The sequence below is a fragment of the Solanum stenotomum genome, chromosome 4, assembly GCF_019186545.1.
Source record: "Solanum stenotomum isolate F172 chromosome 4, ASM1918654v1, whole genome shotgun sequence".
NCBI lineage: Eukaryota > Viridiplantae > Streptophyta > Magnoliopsida > Solanales > Solanaceae > Solanum > Solanum stenotomum.
In genome coordinates, this window is record NC_064285.1 from 53013519 (window position 1) to 53034226 (window position 20708).

The 20708-nt window shown below is 37.7% G+C and overlaps 1 pseudogene; it reads left to right on the plus strand.

Annotated features, from left to right (window-relative positions):
* The first annotated feature begins 956 nt into the window (after window positions 1–956).
* Window positions 957–19519, plus strand: LOC125863138 (mediator of RNA polymerase II transcription subunit 20a-like; annotated as a pseudogene).
* Window positions 19520–20708: the final 1189 nt, after the last annotated feature.

The following is a 20708-nucleotide window of genomic DNA, read 5'->3' on the forward strand; positions in this document are numbered from 1 at the left end:
AAAAAAGTCACTTAAGTAGGAAATTTATAATTAAAAGAATGTAAGGTAGATAAGAATTTTGGATATAAATTATTTGACTCCTAATGCAGAATTGTATTGTATATGATGAAATAAAGACAGTATATACTTTATTTTACTATAAACGATTCATATTTGTGGATTAATGTTTTATCTTGTTTGATCCTTCAAAACATCTTTTTTTTAATTGGTATATTAATTAATAAAAATAAATATGTAAATTAGATATCATTCTAAAAATTTTTTATTCAGAACTACATTTAAAGATAAATATTTATTATTATTCTATTTCTATATTTGAGGAAGATTAATAAAAACTATTGATTCCACAAAGAATGAAAATTCTCTTTTAATTACCTAATAAGTATAAAAAAAAAATTATCATATAAAATGAAACAAATATACTACGTACTTTATTTTAATAAAATGATTTCATATTTGAGCATGAAATTTTTTACTTGTTTTTGATCCTTCAAAGAACAAATTTCTCTTATAAAAAAGTATACTATTTTAAGAGAAATAAATATAGAGACTAGATACAATTTGGACAAAATATGATCTTGACCTACATTTTAGGATGACTATTTATTATTTTCTATTTCTATCTTGGATGCTAATTAGGAAAAATTATTGATTCCCCTATAAATTAAAAGGAAAAAGAAATACTATTTTTATTACCTAATAAGTATAACCATAAAAGGTAAATTTGTTAATTTTAGTAACAAAATCCAAATATGGCATGAAATTAATGACTTGATTTATGTTCAAGGTACTTGTCGTGCTATAAATACGGTTGTATTATTTCATATACTTTCAAAGTATAACATAGAGATTTTAACATTCTTTCGCTTATCTTTGCTTGCATTAGCCAAAATCTTTTTCTTTTTGGATGAATTTTTGTTAAGAGGAAAAAGAAAAATGTACTTGCAATCAACAACATGCCAATCAAATAGTAACGACTTTGTATTCACTATAACATAACATTTTTGAAAGATTTTGGTGTGTATGTTTAAGTGTATAATTTGTTACTTTATTTGTTAGGGTTTCACATTGGCAGCCAAATGCAGGTACAACAGTCAACAATCAAATACTGATAGAAGTATCTTGATGTGTTGAGAGCATTAATGGTGTTAAAGAATGAAGATGGAAAAATACTTTTACCTTCTATAAGCCCATACTCAAAGATATTTATTACTTAATAAATCATATGTCTGTAAACGTACAAAATAAAGGGATAATCTTTTAAAAAAAAATTCTCTGGATGCATTATAAAGTTTGCATTTGGGAAATTTTTCACTTCTGTAAGATAAATTATATAAAAGCAAAGTAGTATTGAAATAATTTGGGTCAAGAATAGATCAAAATGGTTGAGGATGATTGGTATATCCGATCACCCAACATTATATAGTTAATTGATTGATTAGTCCTTTTTTGTAAGACAACCTTTTTTGGAAGAGTGGTATAGTCATAGAGGAGCACAAGCAAGAACATTTCAATAAACAAAGATTGCTCAGTAACATTTTTGAGCTACTCCTTTAAACGTTAATTTGGCTTGTTATATTGTACACATGTGAACCTATTTCAACCTCGCATTTCTAACTTACACATCATGTCATTTTAAGAGCACTTTTGTGGCCATATACGCGATTTAGTTGTTGATTGATTTTTTCTTCTTTTACTAGAACAAGCAAATGTGTCAGAATTTCCCTAAAACTTTTTGGGTGTTTCACTTCAAGAACAACCCAACAAGTTTTACATGGCACTTAGTAGGCAACGACTGATCGTGGAAGTAGAGTCATCAATGCAAATGATAATGGAGAACTTACAGTCTTACAGAATGAAGGTTGCACTTAATTGTGAGGTTTGTATTATTGAGATCTGCAAATTATTGTTCTAATTGTAGGAGGATGATATACTTATGTAGCACTATCAATAGTCATGGCTTTATAAATCTAAGTGTCTACAAATGATATTATCTATGTTTATTCTGCTTTATGAAGATTAAAGAACTTCCCACTCTAATATTACTATTTACCTTATAAAAATGTGAATATTGAAGAACTTAGAGATGATAATGGCTTACATGTTAGTTCATGTAATCACCAATCAATCATAAAATAAAGCTTCAATTCTTATAGAATTGTGTCATCCAATCGGTTGACCATTGACCAAATGTACTTTTCCAAACGAGAACCCATTCATTGAATTGATCAACCTTGTTCCTTGCAATTGCAAAAGCATTATATATTGTTGGTGAATGTTGTATGTTCTCTACCATGATTCTTGTAATATATTTTGTTTTATATTTGCCTCGCTTTGATTTGTGGAATTCTAGAAAAGACCTTACTTCTTCTTCATAAACACTCATTAAAATATTTGATTGATACAGGGGTTTCAATATCGACTTGGTGACTTTCGACTACGAGTAGACAAAATTGTTCCAATAAATTCTAAGAACTTGAGAGGAATAATAATTGTCACGCCCCGAGGCTGCCCCCTGGACGTGGACACGAGACCTAGGATCACGAGTGACCCCAAGCTAACCCTGCTGGCATAATCATAAGCATACTAAAGATAAACTGAGCAATAAAACTGTGCGGAAACTAAATCATATAGAAATCTGAAATGATGGGGAATACCCATATACTAAATCTGAATATATGAAAAACAGAGAGTTTGAATACAAGTGAAAAGTCAAACTCTAAGACTATAGTTGAATCTAACTATGTCTGAAATAAAGCCTCTACTGATTAGAAATGTTGGGACAAGCCCCAGCTAGATCTAGCAAAACTGAAACTAAAACTAAAAGCGAAAAAATAATCATGTTACTTGCCCTCGAAGGATGAGGACTCACCGCTGATGCTTCTAAACTGAAGACCGGAACCGATCTATGTGTGATCTGACTGATGAGGACCTGAACCTACATCATGAGATGATGTAGCGCAAAGTATGTGTAAGTAGTTGAAAGGTACTGAGCATGCATGATAGAGTAAAACTGAACAAAAAAATAACTGAAACAAAGCATATATATGTACAGTGACATGAGATAAGCATGATACAATTGAGAATACTGAACATGAAATACTGAATGCAATGACCAAGTTTATAACACGTTGAGACTGAATACTGAACTATACTGATAACATGGTCAAATGCAATAGAGTCTGACTGAATTGTAAGGGAGGTAATAGTAACCGACATAAAACCACATGAGCTAAATGTGGAGTCTGATGTATACTCCCCATCAAGAGGACCCAATATGCCCAACCAAAGGTATAGAGACATGCTGGCGTGATCACTAAAATGATGCCCACAGAGGGGATTTACAACCTACGGGGCACGTAGTTATGGGACTTGAGGGTGTCTGACCCTAATCCACTCGGTATTAAGCTTCCCATATGATTAAGTAATTTAACACATTATATCTGAAATATTGTCGTACTAGATAGCTCAAAATACTAACATGCAAAATCTGAGAATGCAACATTAATATACTGATAATGACACATTCGAAACTGAGGCATGTATATATGAAAATATCTGAAATAGCTGACCTAGCAAGTGTAATTCATGAACTAAAGAACTACATAGCTAGGGTTCTGAATTTATGAAGGATACTATACTGAAACATGCTAAAAGCCATGATTAACTGATTTGGAACATTAAGTAGGCGTTTGGCCATGCGATACCATATCACGATATGGTATCGTGAGATGGAATCAGTGTTTGGACATGCGATTTTACGCTAATTCCATATCATGAGATGTGATTCCATATTCTCCAAAAATTATGATATGGAATTATATGGGAATTCCATATCATGATTTGAGATATTTTAATACAAAAATTAATCCACGAGTTTATATTTTGTTTAAAAAGCCCCACATTTATATCTACTAACCATTTATTTCATATGTAAATAAAATTTATAATCACATCATTACTTTTTAAAATTTATTATTCTCAGCGACATAAAATTTATTATTCTCACCAACATATAGTCACTTTTATGGTCTATGAGCATGAAAATATAGTTGCGGATGATATTGACCAACAAATGGCTCAAATTAACAATGTTGGTTCGTCTTCTCGGTCACATGATCGAGAAATGCAAGTTCAACATGAGGAAATTGTCCGTACTATGTGGGAGAATTATATTAAAGACTAGTAAACTACAATTTATGTTCAATTTATTTTTATTAAATTAAAGTTAGATGAAACAATTACTTAAGTGGAGAACAAATAGCTTTGTAATATTTTTTTTATTATTAACTAGAGTTAGATGAAACAATTACTTAAGTGGAGAGCAAATAGCTTTGTAATAATTTATTATGTGATTTTATAATTTTTTTTTTATTTGATAAGATTGAATAAACAATTGAGACTATTTTAATAGTTTTACAACTTATGACACTTTTATGTTTTTGGGAAAATATATAACACAAAAATTCCATATCGCATGTCCAAACAAAACTTCAATTTCATCTCATGATTCTGCATCATGATACCATATCATGATTTCATATCATGATACCACATCATGATTCCATATCGCATGATCAAACGGGCCCTAGTAACTAATTCACAATAATCTACTATAATTCTAGAAACCCGAGGTCTAGTTGATAATAAGGGAACCAAGAATCTGACTGAAATCTAGGGACCTAATAGGCGAATGGAACCTACTAGTGAAATCCCACATACCTGGTGATGAAATTCATGGAGAAATCTTTCGATTTCGGGGATGGAACTAATGGAACCTTGTTGCGTTCTTGACCTCTTTCTCCTCTTACGCTCTAATTTCTCTAAGGTTTGATGAATAATTTGACTTAGGTAAGTTCTAGTTATGTTTCTAGGCTAAAACTAACCAAAACCACATAGTTTAGGGGTCCAACGCATAAGGAAAATACCAAAAGACCCCTGACTTAACTGTTATCAAGGTCACTAACGGACGGGACTGATGGACCGTCCATCGACTGACGGTCCGTGCTGGTCAACCGTCAGTCATGACTGGAGGCTGGTTCTTAGGGGTTTGATCTACGAACGCGGACCACGGTTCGTGGTCTGACCTACGGCTCGTGGGTCCGACAGTGGGTCGACCCTTAGAGGGATTTTTTGGCTGAGTCTAGGGAGGGGTTTTAGGTGTGAACCACGGACCACCAGCACGGGCCATCGGTCACCCTACGGTCTGTGGGTTGCACCTGCAACTTCTAGAAATTCTGCATTAGGTCTATTTTTGGATATGGGGTATTACATTATCTTCCCATTGGAACATTCGTCCTTGAATGAAGACCAATTAGCTAAAAATGGAAGGAAAGAACTGCAATCCTACCACCAAACACTGGAAACTGATTTCTGACTAAACTAAGTTCCAAGTACATGCAAATATGCTGAAAATGGAAGTACAAACTGAAGGAACATGATACTAAGATTGAATTTACGCATGAATGACTGAAAAGCTGAAGAGGAAATATTACCTCAAGCTGGAGTGGGATCGGAAGGAAAGAGGTGAGGATACTTGGCCTTCATGGCTGCTTCTGCTTCCCAAGTAGCTCCATCTACGGACTGACTCCTCCACAAAACCTTGACTGAAGCGACTTCTTTGTTTCTCAACCTTCGAACCTGACGATCAAGAGTCTAAACTGGTACCTCTTCATAAGTGAGACTATCCTTCACGACCACATTTTCTAAAGGCACAATACTGGTCACACACACTTCTTCAACAGCGAAATGTGAAAGACTGGATGCACTGCTGCTAATTCTGTTGGTAACTCTAGCTCATAAGCCATTTTACCAACCCTTTTCAAGATCTTGTAAGGGCCTACATATCTAGGACTGAGCTTTACTTTCTTTCAAAATCTCAACACCCATTTCATAGGCGACAATTTCAGGAAAACCCAATCATCAACTTGGAACTCTAGTTCCCTTTTCCTTAAATCTGTATAGGATTTCTAGCGACTCTGGGCTGTCTTAAGTCTATCTCTAATGAGTTGCACTTTCTCCATAACATCATGAACTGAATCTGGCTATATCAAGGTTGTTTCACCTACTTCAAACCAACCCACTGGAGATCTACATCTACGCCCATACAATGCCTCACAAGGGGCCATCTGAATGCTGGAATAGTAACTATTATTGTAGGCGAACTCTATAAGAGGAAGGTGACCATCCCAACTACCCTTGAAATCGATCACACAAGCTCTCAACATGTCCTCTAAGGTCTGAATGGTACGCTCTACTTGCCCATCTGTCTGCAGATGAAATGTTGTTCTAAGATTAATCGGAGTACCAAAACCTTTCTGAAATGACTTCCAGAAATAAGAGGTAAACTGAGGACCTCTATCTGAGATGATAGACAAAGGAACCCCATGTAACCTAACTATATCATTAATGTAAAGCTTGGCGTAGTCCTCCACTGAATTTGTAGTCTTTACTGCCAAAAAGCGCGAAGACTTAGTAACTCTATCCACAATCACCCAAATGGAGTCATATTGTCTGTGAGTGCGAGGTAAACCTGTGATGAAGTCCATTTTAATAACTTTCCACTTCCAAGTAAGAATGTTGATCTCTTGAGTCATACCTCCTGGTTTCTGATGTTCCACCTTCACTTGCTGGCAATTTGGGCACTTAGCCACAAAATCTGTGATATCCCTTTTCATACCATTCCACCAATAGACTTCCCGTAGATCATGGTACATCTTAGTGGTACCCGGATGAATAGAGTATCTGGAGTTATGGGCTTCTGCAAAAATCTGTTTTCTCAACTCACCCATCTTAGGAACACATAATCGACCCTGATAGAGAAGCACACCATTTCTCCCTTGGGAGAAAACCTCAACTCTCTGCTGGTGGATTGCACTCTTTAGCTCAAGCATTATCGAATCCCTGTCTTGCTTTTCCTTAACCTCCACTACCAAAGAAGATTCTGATCCATTCTGAACTGTTACACCACCATTTGATATGCTCATAAGATGAACTCCTAGGCGAGCAAGTCTGTGAATATCTTTTGCTAGTTCCTTTCTTTCTTCCTCAACATATGCCACACTACCCATTGGTAGTCTGCTAAGAGCATCCTCTACTACATTGGCCTTACTAGGATGGTAATGCACACTCATATCATAATCCTTGAGGAACTCAATCCATCTCCTCTGGCGAAGATTTAACTCTTTCTGGGTGAACACGTACTGAAGGCTCTTATGATCAGTGAACACATCTATATGTACGCGATACAAGTAGAGTCTCCAAATCTTAACTGCAAACACCACTGCTGAAAGCTCGAGGTCATGAGTTGGATAGTTCTTCTCATGCACCTGAAGTTGTCTAGAAGCCTAAGCTATAACCTTACCTCGCTGCATCAATACACAACCAAAGTCGACTCTATATGCATCACAATAGATAACATAGCCGTCTGAACCCTCTGGTAGAGTTAAAACAGAAGTTGTAGTCAACCTAGTTTTCAGTTTTACAAAGTTTTTCTCACAATCATCTCACCACTGAAACTTAACCTTTTTATGATTCAACTTAGTTAATAGAGAGGCTATGGATGAAAATCCTTCCACGGACCTTCTGTAATAGCCAGCGAAACTGATGAGCCCACAAATTGGACTCATTTAGCGCTATATTTTAATAGAAATTGTGTGCTCAAATGCTTATTTTATCTCAATATCTGATAAAAACCCTTAAGTTTTAGGTATTTGATGTTTAAAGGAAAGCATGGACACTACATTGCAAAAAGAAATGAAAAGGCTGTAAAGAACGAAGAAATAAAGGCCTGAGGATCGCCGAGTTCACTTGGTGGGTCGCCGAAGGGTCTTACTTCGCCTTTTGTTCCAGTGTGCTGATCCCTGAAGGAAAGGATCAAGTCGGCGGAAAAAGGGAGCACTCGGCGCATCGCTGAGAAGTTTCGCAAAGCAATACCATGTCGCCCAATGACCCAGAGCATGACGAAGCTGAAGGCTGGTGCAAGACGGCAATGAACTACACCAAAGGGTGAATCGTCGAGTTGATCAGCGATTCGGACTAACGACACCGAATGATTTGCTGCATCACAAATCTGTAAAAACTATAAATACTAGTTAGAGTTGTAGTTTTAAGAGTGGAACAATTATTATAATTTTCATAGAGAATATTAGTTTTTCATATTTTTTCTCTTAGTTTGAGAGGGTTTTGAAGACTTGAAGAAGAAGAGGGTTTCATCTCCAAGGATTTGGACTTGGGTCTCTTGGATTTGTCATTCTTGGCCTGTAACAAGACTTAAATCTTCATACCCATTTGAATGCAGCATCATTTAGGTATAAATTTATGTCTTTTGATGTGTGGCTAAAAACCCCAATTCTTGGGGTGTGATTTTGTGAATATGGGTTAGATTAGTTGTTGGGTCTTGCTTGTTGATAGTTTAAATGTAGTTTAATTTTGATTTCGTTTAGTAGTTGTGGATGAATCTAATGGATTTGTAGTTGCAAATACAAGTTCACTTATGCTTTTTCGGCTTGCTTGAAAGAGAAGTCGCGAAACCAAGACTACTAAATTGATGGCCTAAAAAGTGGGTCGATATGAGGTTTTGCTCGAGAGAGTGAACCCTAGTCCCATATCCTAACACTCAGCTCGAGAGAGTGAGTGGGGTAAGACGTAGGTTGGTCTTCATGCGGCAAGTGGGTGTCCGAGAGGAACCTATTTGAAACGGGGTAAGTTGCTCGAGAGAGAGCTTATTTCCATTTAAAGCTTAGCCTAGTCAAAATTACTCGATAAGTTTTCTATCAAAAGCATGTACCCAACAATCTTGCTTATCCCATGTTCTGATCACATCCCAAGAATTCCCCTCTCATTCATAGATTTCTTTGTTATTTTTACTGTTTTTGTTATACTTGTGACAAAACCCCCAAATCGATCTTTGACACTTTTGTCTCACCCCCTTTAATTGATTATGTTTTTAATCATTAATGTCTTTAGCTATGACTAGTTAGAACTAAATTATAGTTTGCTACTAATTCTCTAAACCGCTCCCTTTGGGATATTATCCCAACCGTCAGTTGGGTTACTATTATCATCGATAATAGACACTTGCATTGGAAGTTGTGTCATTGATCATGATAAGGATCAAAATGGCGTCGTTGCCGGGGAGTGCTGTTATTTGAGAATTCTTAGATTGGTAAAAATTTTGTTCTTCATAGTTGTAGATCACTTACTTAATTTTTAGTTTTGTATTTTGCTTGTTTGTGCTTTGAAACAGAGAAGGTGAGAGTGTCAAGCAGTACTCGTGAGCAAATGGAGTTTCCTCCATTAAAAGTAATGATGTTCAGGGATCACATTCTAACCTTCAAACAATTAGAAGGTGAACGGATTCATGAAGCATGGGCAAAATTTAAATCGCTTCTGATTTAATCCCCCACCCATGAAATTCCCAATTAGTCCCAAAAACAAAGCATTGGCTGACCAACTCATTCCGGGTGGTATTACACAACAACCTTATGCGATAGCAGCCCACCTGCTTGATCTCACGGCTGAATCAAACCAAGAAGTAAAGAAGGACTTCATGTTGGCCGCGCTGATGACTCAAATGGATGAGTTGGCCAAAAAGATAGCGGAGATTGAAGTCCAATGCAAAAGGAAAAACAGATACGTCCCCTCTCATGAGCGAGGAAAGCCCAAGGTCAATGAGGGTAAATGTGTCAAAGGAATGGTCTCAATCATTTTCAACAAGGTAAGTGAGCATGATAGGGTACTGGAAGCGATGAATGAGAAAATCGAAGTGATGAAACAGATGATTGGTTCTCATTCCAGAAACATTTAGCTACTCGAGAACCTTACAGGTTATGTGATGCCTCATCTCCATCTGCCACAAAGCAGGGGGTTGCCAAGTGATGTTTTGGCTAATCCCAAAAGTGAAGTTTAGGTGTTAACCTGCATCGTGCCACGACGTTAACTAAGGCGCTATTTGGGAGGCAACCCAAACCCTTTATTGCTTTATTGTTGTTTTAGAAATAATAGTGTGTTGAATGAACAGGTTAAAGTATAGAGAGTGTGTGGAAATTACGTTTGGCGAGCTAATAGTTCCATCAGCGAATCACCGAACAGGTTGGCGATTGCGATGAAAACCGTCGTTTAGACCTTCACTTTGACTGAAGGTCCTGTAAAACTCGGCGAGGTAAATGACCATTCGGCGTGTCTCCGATTGGATCGGTGAGTGCGACTAATGTCGCCAAATGGGTGTGAACTAGACGGTTTATAATTGCCAAAGGTCCTAGAATTTGAAATCCTTCACTTTCCCTCACTTTTTCACCTTCCCAAACTCACACATGCACTCTAGTTTTATATTACTTGCATTCTTGGAGTATTTTGGTTGATTGATTTGTGCTTGGAGTCAGATTACAGTGCTTCCTAGCATCTCAATATCCATTTGATTAGGACAAAAGGTTAGTGTCCCGAACCCCATAACTATCTTGTCAAAATTGTACTCATTTGCAAATTTTGTAATCTTGTCGAAATCTGTTGAACCTCCCTGATTGGGCTTAATTGTTTATGTGTTGATTTTTCTTCGATAGCCCCGCCTTTATTGCCTAAACTGTGAAATCTTTTTCTCCAATGCATCAAGTGGAATTAATGTGTGATGAGTGGTATTCGTATGTTATGGGTCGTGGTTGAATTTGTGCCTTTTGTGCTTAAATTGCGTTTTTGGGGGTTGTGGGGCTGATTTTGAGAAGTTGGGTTAAAAGTAGACACGTTGGGTCATTTGGCGAGCTGTGACGAGCTCGTCGAACTATTTTGCGGTTTTCCTAATTACCTTATCTCCCCCTTATTATCATGTTTTTTTTGTTGTGGCATCTGTAACTTTCAACGAGAAGTATGAGGTCGCCAAGAGCACTCGGCGACTCGCCGAAAGTTTTATTATTCGCCCTTTGTCTGCATTTCTAACTCATTTTGCACTGTGACCTTCGGCGGATTATCTGTGGCTCGCCAAATGTATTCGGCGGCACACCAAATGGACTATCTAGACTTTCTACAACTGAATGTCTTTGTTTTGGTTGTCAAATATGCTCTAAAATTATCTCAAGACTTCGCAGACATGGCCAAACTAACAGTTGCAAGAAGAAACATGCCACCCAGACACATAAGAGCACAAAAGTTCAGAAGAACTGCAAGAAGCGAGAAAAAGACAGCCAGTTCGAGGAGGAGGATGCCCATCAACCCTAATGTCCCTTCATGGGCTCGAGGTTTTAGCAATACGATACACGTCTTTGTGGCAGCTCACGAGTTGGACAATAAGATCGAGGCTAATATCGCTGCAGAAGCTGAAGTAGAGCAAAAAGAAAAAGAGAACCAGAAGCAAAATGACAACACTTCGGGCACTAATGCCTGGACAGATGGAGCGACTGCTTAGCCAGGATCTCTTCTTTACCTCCCTCTCTGTCTTTCTTTAATTGTCATTTTGGATATTTTGTCATGTGCATCTGAGGACAAATGCTTTTTAATTGTGATGGGGTAAGGCCCACCTTTATGTGCTACTCGTGTTCGTGTTTTGTTGATGTATTTTGGGTTGTTCTGTTTAAAATTGTGTTAATATTGCTTTTCTGTGGATAATTGAGCTTATGCCTTCTTTTATTTATTTTAATTCAAAATGATTTTAACCCGTCCGAAAATTTTTGCCACCTCTTGTGTGATGAATGTGGTTGTTCTTTTGCAAAATTTAAGTCTCGGTCCCGATCAATACCGATGACTTGAACAGTGCTCTCAATAGAACGAACATGAATGTACGGCTACGATGAGGCCAAATGAAGTTGCATAGATAATATGTGAACTCTTTGCATCTCGTTGTGATTAGTCATTTATCAAATCGATTCTCTTGTGATGACCGTTGCACACTAGCAAAAGTGTGGAGTCTTGTTAGACTTAAGTGTCGATGCCTTGTGTGATAAGCTTACCTGGAACCATGCATGAAAACACCTAGAATTTGTCATGTTTGTCCGGTTGACTAAGTAAGACTTTCTCTTGATATGATCTCAGGCAACTTCGAAGAGTGTGAACCAATTTGACATATACCTCTTCTGTGACCTACCTTGTGAGCGTGTGATTCTCTCTTGAACACCCTTTGAGCCTTACCCTTCTTTGGAAGAAACTTGATGAAAACTAGACAATTCTTAATCCATTACCTATAATCCTCTTGAATTGTGGCTAATTGAATAACCAACTTAGGCCAAAAGCCTAAGTTGGGGGTGTGGTGAAAAAGAAAAGGGAAAGTCAAGAAGTGCAAGAAAAGTCTCTTTTAACCCATGGTGTTGAGAAAAATGGAACCCCTCCATATAAAAACAAAAAGAGAAAAGAGAAAGAAAAAAAATGAATGAAAAAGAAAGTTGTGGAATAAAGTATAAAAGAGATGAGGTTTCCAAACAATCCATGGAAAGTGAATAAAATAGAATAACCTATGATGCACTAATGAAAATGATGAAGGAAAAATAAAGGAGGTGTTGAGAGCACCACATTTGATGAGGATAAAAGTCACTGAGCCTAAATGACCATACCTTTACACTCAGCTCCGTTACAAGCCTTGTTAAGACCTTAGTGATCTTGAGAAAGTCGAAACAAATGTTGATTGGAAAATACGGACAAACCTATGGGTGAAAGCATGCATTGCGTTCATCTTTATGAGTGTGAGCGTTGTATCTGATTCCTGAACTTTAGATTGATTACCTTTGCGTGTGAAAATGGAATCATCATTTGTGTGAGGGCATTCGAAGGCTTTTATTGAGCTTGAACTTTCATTTGAAGCAAGTATTGCGAGCTTGAGAATCTTTGGTAATAGTGTGTCAAAACTTGAATCTTTGAGTACACAATTGATCTTTGCATAAGTAAATTGAGTCTTGTTGTGTGCATCCATGATTGAGTCTTGTGTAGCACTATTCGAGACACCCTTTTTGAACGGCTGAACTTAAGTTCGCTTAAGGACAAGCAAAAGTTTAAGTTGGGGGTGTTGATAAGTCCACAAATTGGACTCATTTAGGGCTATATTTTAATAGAAATTGTGTCCTCAAATGCTTATTTTATCTCAATATCTGATGAAAACCCTTAACTTTTAGGTATTTGATGTTTGAAGGAAAGCATGAACACTACGTCGCAAAAAGGAACGAAAAGGTTGAAAAGAACGAAGAAATGAAGGCATGAGGATCGCTGAGTTCACTTGGCGAGTCGCTGAAGGGTCTTACTTCACCTTTTGTTCCAGCGTGCTGAGCCCTAAAGGAAAGAATCAAGTCGGCGAAAAAAAGAAGCAGTCGGCGCATCGCCGAGAAGTTCTGCGAAGCAATACCATGTCTCCCAATGACCCAGAGCACGACGATGCTGAAGGCTGGTTCAAGATGGTGATGAGCTACACCAAAGGTTAAATCACCGAGTTGATCAACGATTCAGACTAACGACACCGAATGATCCGCTGCACCACAAATCTGTGAAAGCTATAAATACTAGTTGGAGTTGGAGTTTTAAGAGTGGAACAATTATTATAATTTTCATAGAGAATATTAGTTTTTCATATTTTTGCTCTGAGTTTGAGAGGGTTTTGAATACTTGAAGAAGAAGAGGGTTTTATCTCCAAGGATTTGGACTTGGGTCTCTTGGATTCTTCATTCCTGGCATGTAACAAGACTTAAATCTTAATATCCATTTGAATGCAACATCATTTAGGTATAAATTTCTATCTTATGTTGTGTGGCTAAAAACCCTAATTTTTGGGGTGTGATTTTGTGAATATGGGTTAGATTAGTTGTTGGGTCTTGCTTGCTGATAGTTTAAATGTAGTTTAATTTTGATTTCGCTTAGTAGTTGTGGATGAATCTAATGGATTTGTAGTTGCAAATACAAGTTCACTCATGTGTTTTCGGCTTGCTAGAAAGAGAAGTCGCGAAACCAAGACTACTAAATTGATGGCCTAAGGAGTGGGTCGACATGAGGTTCTGCTCGAGAGAGTGAACCCTAGTCCCATATACTAACACTCAGCTTGAGAGAGTGAGTGCGGTAAGGCGTAGGCTGGTATTCATGCGACAAGTGGGTGTCCGAGAGGAACCCATTTGAAATAGGGTGAGTTGCTCGCGAGAAAGCTTATTTCCGTTTAAAGCTTCCTAGTCAAAATTACTCTATAAGTTTTCTATCAAAATCATGTACCCAACAATCTTGTTTATCCCATGTTCCAATCACATCCCAAGAATTCCCCTCTCATTCATACATTTCTTTGTTATTTTTACTGTTTTTGCTATACTTGTGACAAAACCCCCAAATCGATATTTGACACTTTTTTGTCACCCCCTTTAATTTATTATGTTTTTAATCGTTAATGTCTTTAGCTATGACAAGTTAGAACTAAATTCTAGTTTGCTACTAATTCTCAAAACCGCTCCCTCGGGATATAACCCCAACCCTCGATTGGGTTACTATATTATCATCGATTGTAGACACTTACATTGGAAGTTGTGTCGTTGGTCACGATAAGCATCACAAACCCAAGAAACTTTTGATATCTGTAGGAGAGGTTGGTCTGGGCCATTGTTTCACCGAGTCTATCTTCTGAGAATCCACTCGGATCCCTTCACTAGACACAATATGCCCAAGGAAAGCAACTGACTGCAACCAAAACTCATATTTGCTAAACTTAGCGAATAACTGGTGATCTTTGAGAGTTTGTAGAACAACCCTCAAATGATTCGCATGTTCTTCCTCATTCCTAGAGTAAATGAGTATATCATCAATAAAGACGATAACGAACAAGTCCAAATACTGCTTGAACACTCTATTCATCAAATCCATGAAAGCTGCAGGAGCATTGGTTAGTCCAAATGACATAACTACAAATTCATTATGACCATATCGAGTTCTGAAGGCTATCTTCGAAATGTCACTATCTCTGACTCTGAGTTGATGATAACCGCATCTGAGGTCTATCTTTAAGAAATGACTAGCACCTTGAAGTTGGTCAAATAAGTCATCAATCCTGGGGATGGGGTACTTATTCTTGATTGTGACCTTGTTCAACTGCCTATAGTCAATGCACATTCTGAGAGAACCATCTCTCTTCTTAACGAACAACACTGGTGCACCACAAAGGGAAATACTGGGTCTGATGAAGACATTATCTAGAAGGTCTTTCAATTGCTCTTTCAATTCCTTAAGCTCAGTTGTAGCCATTCTGTAAGAAGGAATAGAAACATGCTAGGTATTTGGAAGGAGATCAATTCCAAAGTCGATTTCCCTTATGGGAGGAACTCCGGGAATATCTTCTGGAAACACTTCTGGGAACTCATTGACTACTGGGACTGACTCAAGAGTTGGGGTTTCGGAGCTAGAATCCTTAACTCGAACTAGATGATAGAGATAACCCTTATAAATCATCTTTCTGGCCTTAAGGTAAGAAATGAATCGACCCATAGGCGCTAAGCTACTACTCTTCCATTCTACGATTGGTTCATCGGGAAACTAAAAATGAACAATCCTAGTTCTACAATCGACGTAGGTATAACTGAAATGTAACCAATTCATTCCTAGAATGATATCAAAGTTTACCATTTCTAACTCTAAAAGATCTACTGAGGTGACTTTCTCGGAGATTGTGACAAAGCAATTTATGTATACCCGTCTAGCTATAACTGGGTCACTAACTGGAGTAGAGACTGAGAAGGGTTCTGAAAGAGTTTCTGGAATAACATTGAAGTTGACTGCTATACAAGGAGTTACAAAGGAAAGAGTAGCCCCTGGATCTAACAATGCATAAACATCAAGTTCAAAGACTCATAACGTACCAGTGACTACATCAGGAGAATCTTTCTGATCCTGGCGAGCCTGGAGAGCATACAACCTCTTTTGGCGCTGACCACCAATTGTACCACATGCATTACCCTGCTGAGTCGGGCGACCTGCTGGTGTTGCTGAAGTTGTGGACTGAGCTCTACCATTGTTACCTCTTTGACCCTGTTTAGAAGGACAATCTTTTAACCTATGACCAGACAAACCACACCCAAAGCATCCTTCCTTTCCTGCAAGTCACTCACTCGGATGTTTCTTACCACACTTTGGACAAGTTGGGTAGGTTCTGGTGCCTGAAATACTACCTTGAGTCTTAGAGCCTGATGCCCTACCTTTTTTATCATTACGGAACTTGGAGGATGGAACATTAGCTGATGAAGGTGATAGAGTTGAAGACTTCTAGTGACCCTGTGAGCGATTTCCACCACCCAATTTCTGTGGAGAATACTCATAGTTCCCAGTCCTAGACTTCTTATTCTCCTTGGCTTGTTCCCTAAGCTTATCACCATCAACCTGCTGAGCATGAGTCATTAGCCTAGAGATGTTCGTATCTCACAGCAACATAGCATTCCTACACCATGTTTTCAGTAAATCGGATACCCCATACATGAACTTGTTCATTTGAGCCCTGGAATCAGCAACCATGTGAGGATCAAACCTGGAGAGTTGGGTTAACCTGAGTCCATACTCTTGGACTGTCATAGAACCATGCCTTAAACTCATAAACTCTTGAACTTTTGCCTCCCTTAACTCTCTTGGGAAGAACCTGTCCAAAAAGGTCTCACTAAAGCAATCCCAAGTGATAGGAGCTGCATCTGTACCCCTGCATTCTTTCCACTGAGTATACCAGTTATGAGCTACATCCTTAAGTTGGTAAGATGCCAACTCAACCCGATCATTTCCAGTTACCTTCATCACTCCAAAGATATTCTTGACCTCATCAATGAAGTTTTGGGGATCCTCACCAATCTGCGATCCTAAGAACTCAGGCGGATTTATCCTAACAAAATCCCGAACTCTAGATGCAGCTGACCCAACATTAGCATTTGTCAGAACTGGAGCCTGCTGGTTGTTCTAGTTGGTCACACTCTGAGCCAACAATTGGATAGCGTTCCAAAATTCAGCATTCAAAACTTCCTGATCTGGGACTTGAGGAGCTGCGTTTGCATTCCTGGCATTCGCATTCCTTATGTAAGCTCTACAAGGAGGCATGATCTGAAAGTGCATAACGAAGGATTAGCACGAGGAATTAGATCATACCTTACGCACGATAAGAGTAACAAAGAAATTGAAGTTTTTTCTAAAACAGTTTGCAGCCTCCTTTTCATTAGATGTGGTGCACTTCGCACCCATGAAAAAGACTCTACTTAGTGTGGCTTTTCAGACATCCTAGGACTCTTAAACCTAACACTCTGATACCAAGTTTGTCACGCCCGAGGCTACCCCCTGGATGCGGGCACGTGACCTAGGATCACAGGTGACCCCAAGCTAACTCTGTTGGCATAATCATAAGCATACTAAAGATAAACTGAGCAATAAAACTGTGCGGAAGCTAAATAATATAGAAATCTGAAATGATGGGGAATACCCATATACTAAATCTGAATATATGAAAAACTAAAAGTTTGAATAAAAGTGAAAAGTCAAACTGTAACACTATAACTGAATCTAACTATGTATGAAATAAAGCCTCTACAAACTAGAAATGTTGGGACATGCCCCAACTAGATCTAGCAGAACTAAAACTAAAACTAAAAGCAAGAAATGAATCATGTCACTAGCCCTCGAAGGATGAGGACTCACCACCGATGTTGCTGAACTTAAGATCGGGAATCGATCTATGTGTGATCTGACTGTTAAGGACCTGAACCTACATCATGAGAAAATGTAGTGCAGAGTATGCGTCAGTACTTGAAAGGTACTGAGCATGCAGGATAGAGTAAAATTGAACAATAACATAACTGAATCAAAGCATATATCTATAAAATGACATGAGATAAGCATGATACAACTGAGAATACTAAACATGAAATACTGAATGCAATAACCAAGTTTATAACATACTGAGACTGAAATACTGAACTATACTGATAACACGGTCAAATGCAATAGAGTCTAACTGGACTGTAAGAGAGCTACTAATAACTGACATAAAACCACATAAGCTAAATGTGGAGTCCGATGTATACGCCCCATCGAGATGACCCAATATACCCGGCCAAAGGTATAGACGCATGCTAGTGTGATCACTAAAATGATGCCCACGGAGGGGACTTACAACCTACGGGGTACGTAGTTCTGGGACTTGAGGGTGTCTGACCCTAGTCCACTCGGTATTAAGCTTCCCATATGATTAAGTAATTTAACACATTATATCTGAAATAATGTCTTACTGGATAACTCAAAATACTAACATGCAAAATCTGAGAATTCAACATTAATATACTGATAATGACACATTCGAAACTGAGGCATGTATATATGAAAATATCTGAAATAGCTGACCTAGCAAGTGTAATTCATGAACTAAAGAACTACATAGCTAGGGTTCTGAATTTATGAAGGAAACTATACTAAAACATGCTCAAAGCCATGATTAACTAATTTGAAACATTAAGTAACTAATTCACAATAATCTACTATAATTCTAGAAACCCTAGGTCTAGTTGATAATAAGGGAATCAAGAATCTGATTGAAATCTGGGGACGTAATGGGTGAAAGGAACCCACTAATGAAATCCCACATACCTGGTGACGAAATTCACAAAGAAATTTTTTGATTTTGGGGCAGGAACTGATGGAACCTTGTTGCGTTCTTGAACTAGGGTTCTTGACCTTCTTCTCCTATTACGCTCTAATTTCTCTGAGGTTTGATAAATGATTTGACTTAGGTAAGTTCTAGTTATGTTTCTAGGCTAAAATTAATCAAAACCACGTAGTTTAGGGTCTAAACGACTTAGTTTAGGGGTCCAATGCATAAGGAAAAAACCAAAAGACCCCAGACTTAATTGATGCCGGGGTCACCGACGAACGGGACCGACAGACCATCGATCGACTGACGGTCCGTGCTGGTCAATCGTCAGTCGTGACAGGAAGCTGGTTCTTGGGGGTCTGATCCACAGACACGGACCACGGTCCATAGGTCCGATCGTGGGTCGACCCTTAGAGGGATTTTTTGGCTGAGTCTGGGGAGGTCTTTTAGGTGTGAACCATGGACAACCGGCACGGGTCGTAGGTTACCCTACGGTTCGTGGGTTGCACCTGCAACTTCTGGAAATTCTGCATTAGGTCTGTTTTCAGATACGGGGTGTTACAGTAATGAAGGTATGAAATACTTTTAGAGATTTATTTTCGATTAAAGCTTTTTATGTGATTAAGCCTTTTTTTTTTAAACATTGCTATGGTAAGTACTGCACTAATTTTAAGCAGTTTCCATTATGAGCATGCTTGCCTCATAATATGTTTGTTTCTTTTGTAGATGGAGTATCTTCCTATTTCCTCTTGGGAAACATCACATTTAATTATGCGTAAATTCTTCGAGATATTGAAGGAAACTCTTGAAAAAAGATCATTACTAGGTTAGTTTGTACATGTTGAACCAAAATTTTCAGGGTTTGGCCTCTCTGATCAATACACTTCACAACACACGGTTGTACAATATACTAGCATCTTGGCTCAAATGGTAGCAACATCTCAATCATCACAAGCAACGAGAAATTAGAATGTTTTGTTGACATTATAATTCTTCATAAATGAGTTCTTTGTGTTCATAATAAATTGGGAATATGCACATAGAACATGATATCATAATACAACTACTTTTCATTTACTTGCAACAAATTCAATAGTAAGCACTCTAAAAGCTACTATGATTTCAGATCAATGAAATTTCTTTTCTCTTTAGTGGGTGATATGGAAGTTAAATATTTTATTTTTTCTGAAGAATTGTACTTATATAAGATTGTCTAGAGAGTACTACTTTTTTGCTCAAAAGGAAATATGATATATATGTTAATATTACTATAGGAAATTAAAGCATCGTTGATCATTTAGAGAGGAATTTTGGTAGTGCAATTGGTTGGCTACATGAACTTTCATCATGATGAGAGTTTGACTCCACATCTTGTAATCTCCTTTCCATTTCCCTCTTCTTCTTTTTTTTGTGAAAAGCTAATCACCATTAAAAAAAATATGGTAGTGGGAAGGTGGTGCGTTGTAGAAACTCATAATCAGGGTGGTGTAAGAGAGTTTTATGCGGGATAAAACTATTTTTTTGAATATCAAAAGCAAGATGAAGTGGTAGGCGAGTTATATGTTTTAAAAAAAAATACTAAATTGTATAGAGAGAGCCATGTGGGTTGGGGTGGTTATAAATAGAGTAATTTGGTAAAAATAAAACAAAATGGGGCAGAGCAGGTTAAAACTTTTTACCAAGTTATAACGCATCATCGTAACCCCATCACCGTATTCCTAGTTGAAGGTTACAACTTAGCATAACTATTTTTTGTTAGTTAGTTAAGTAATCAGTTAGTTAATAGATTGATTATATGTAAGCTGGCAATGATCTGTACATTTCTATAAGTGTAACACGTCACACACATTCGATTCTATGCAAGATATTTTTCTCTTTTCCACCATGATTTCTCTCTACACCATTGTTCTGTTTTCGAGTTCTTATTCATCTTCTTCATTCTAATTCTTGCATCATCAATGTCAATCGAGAGGATTTCAGTTTATTCATACTAGTCACCATAAGTATAATGTTACGAGGCTTCTTCCTAGAGGATAGGTAATATGAAGCTAGAAGAAGCAAATCTAGCTCATGATCATTTTGAACTCAATGATGGTCAAAACATTTAGTAGGGGTTCAAACCAATAAGTATAATATAATTTGCACCAAACTCAAATTC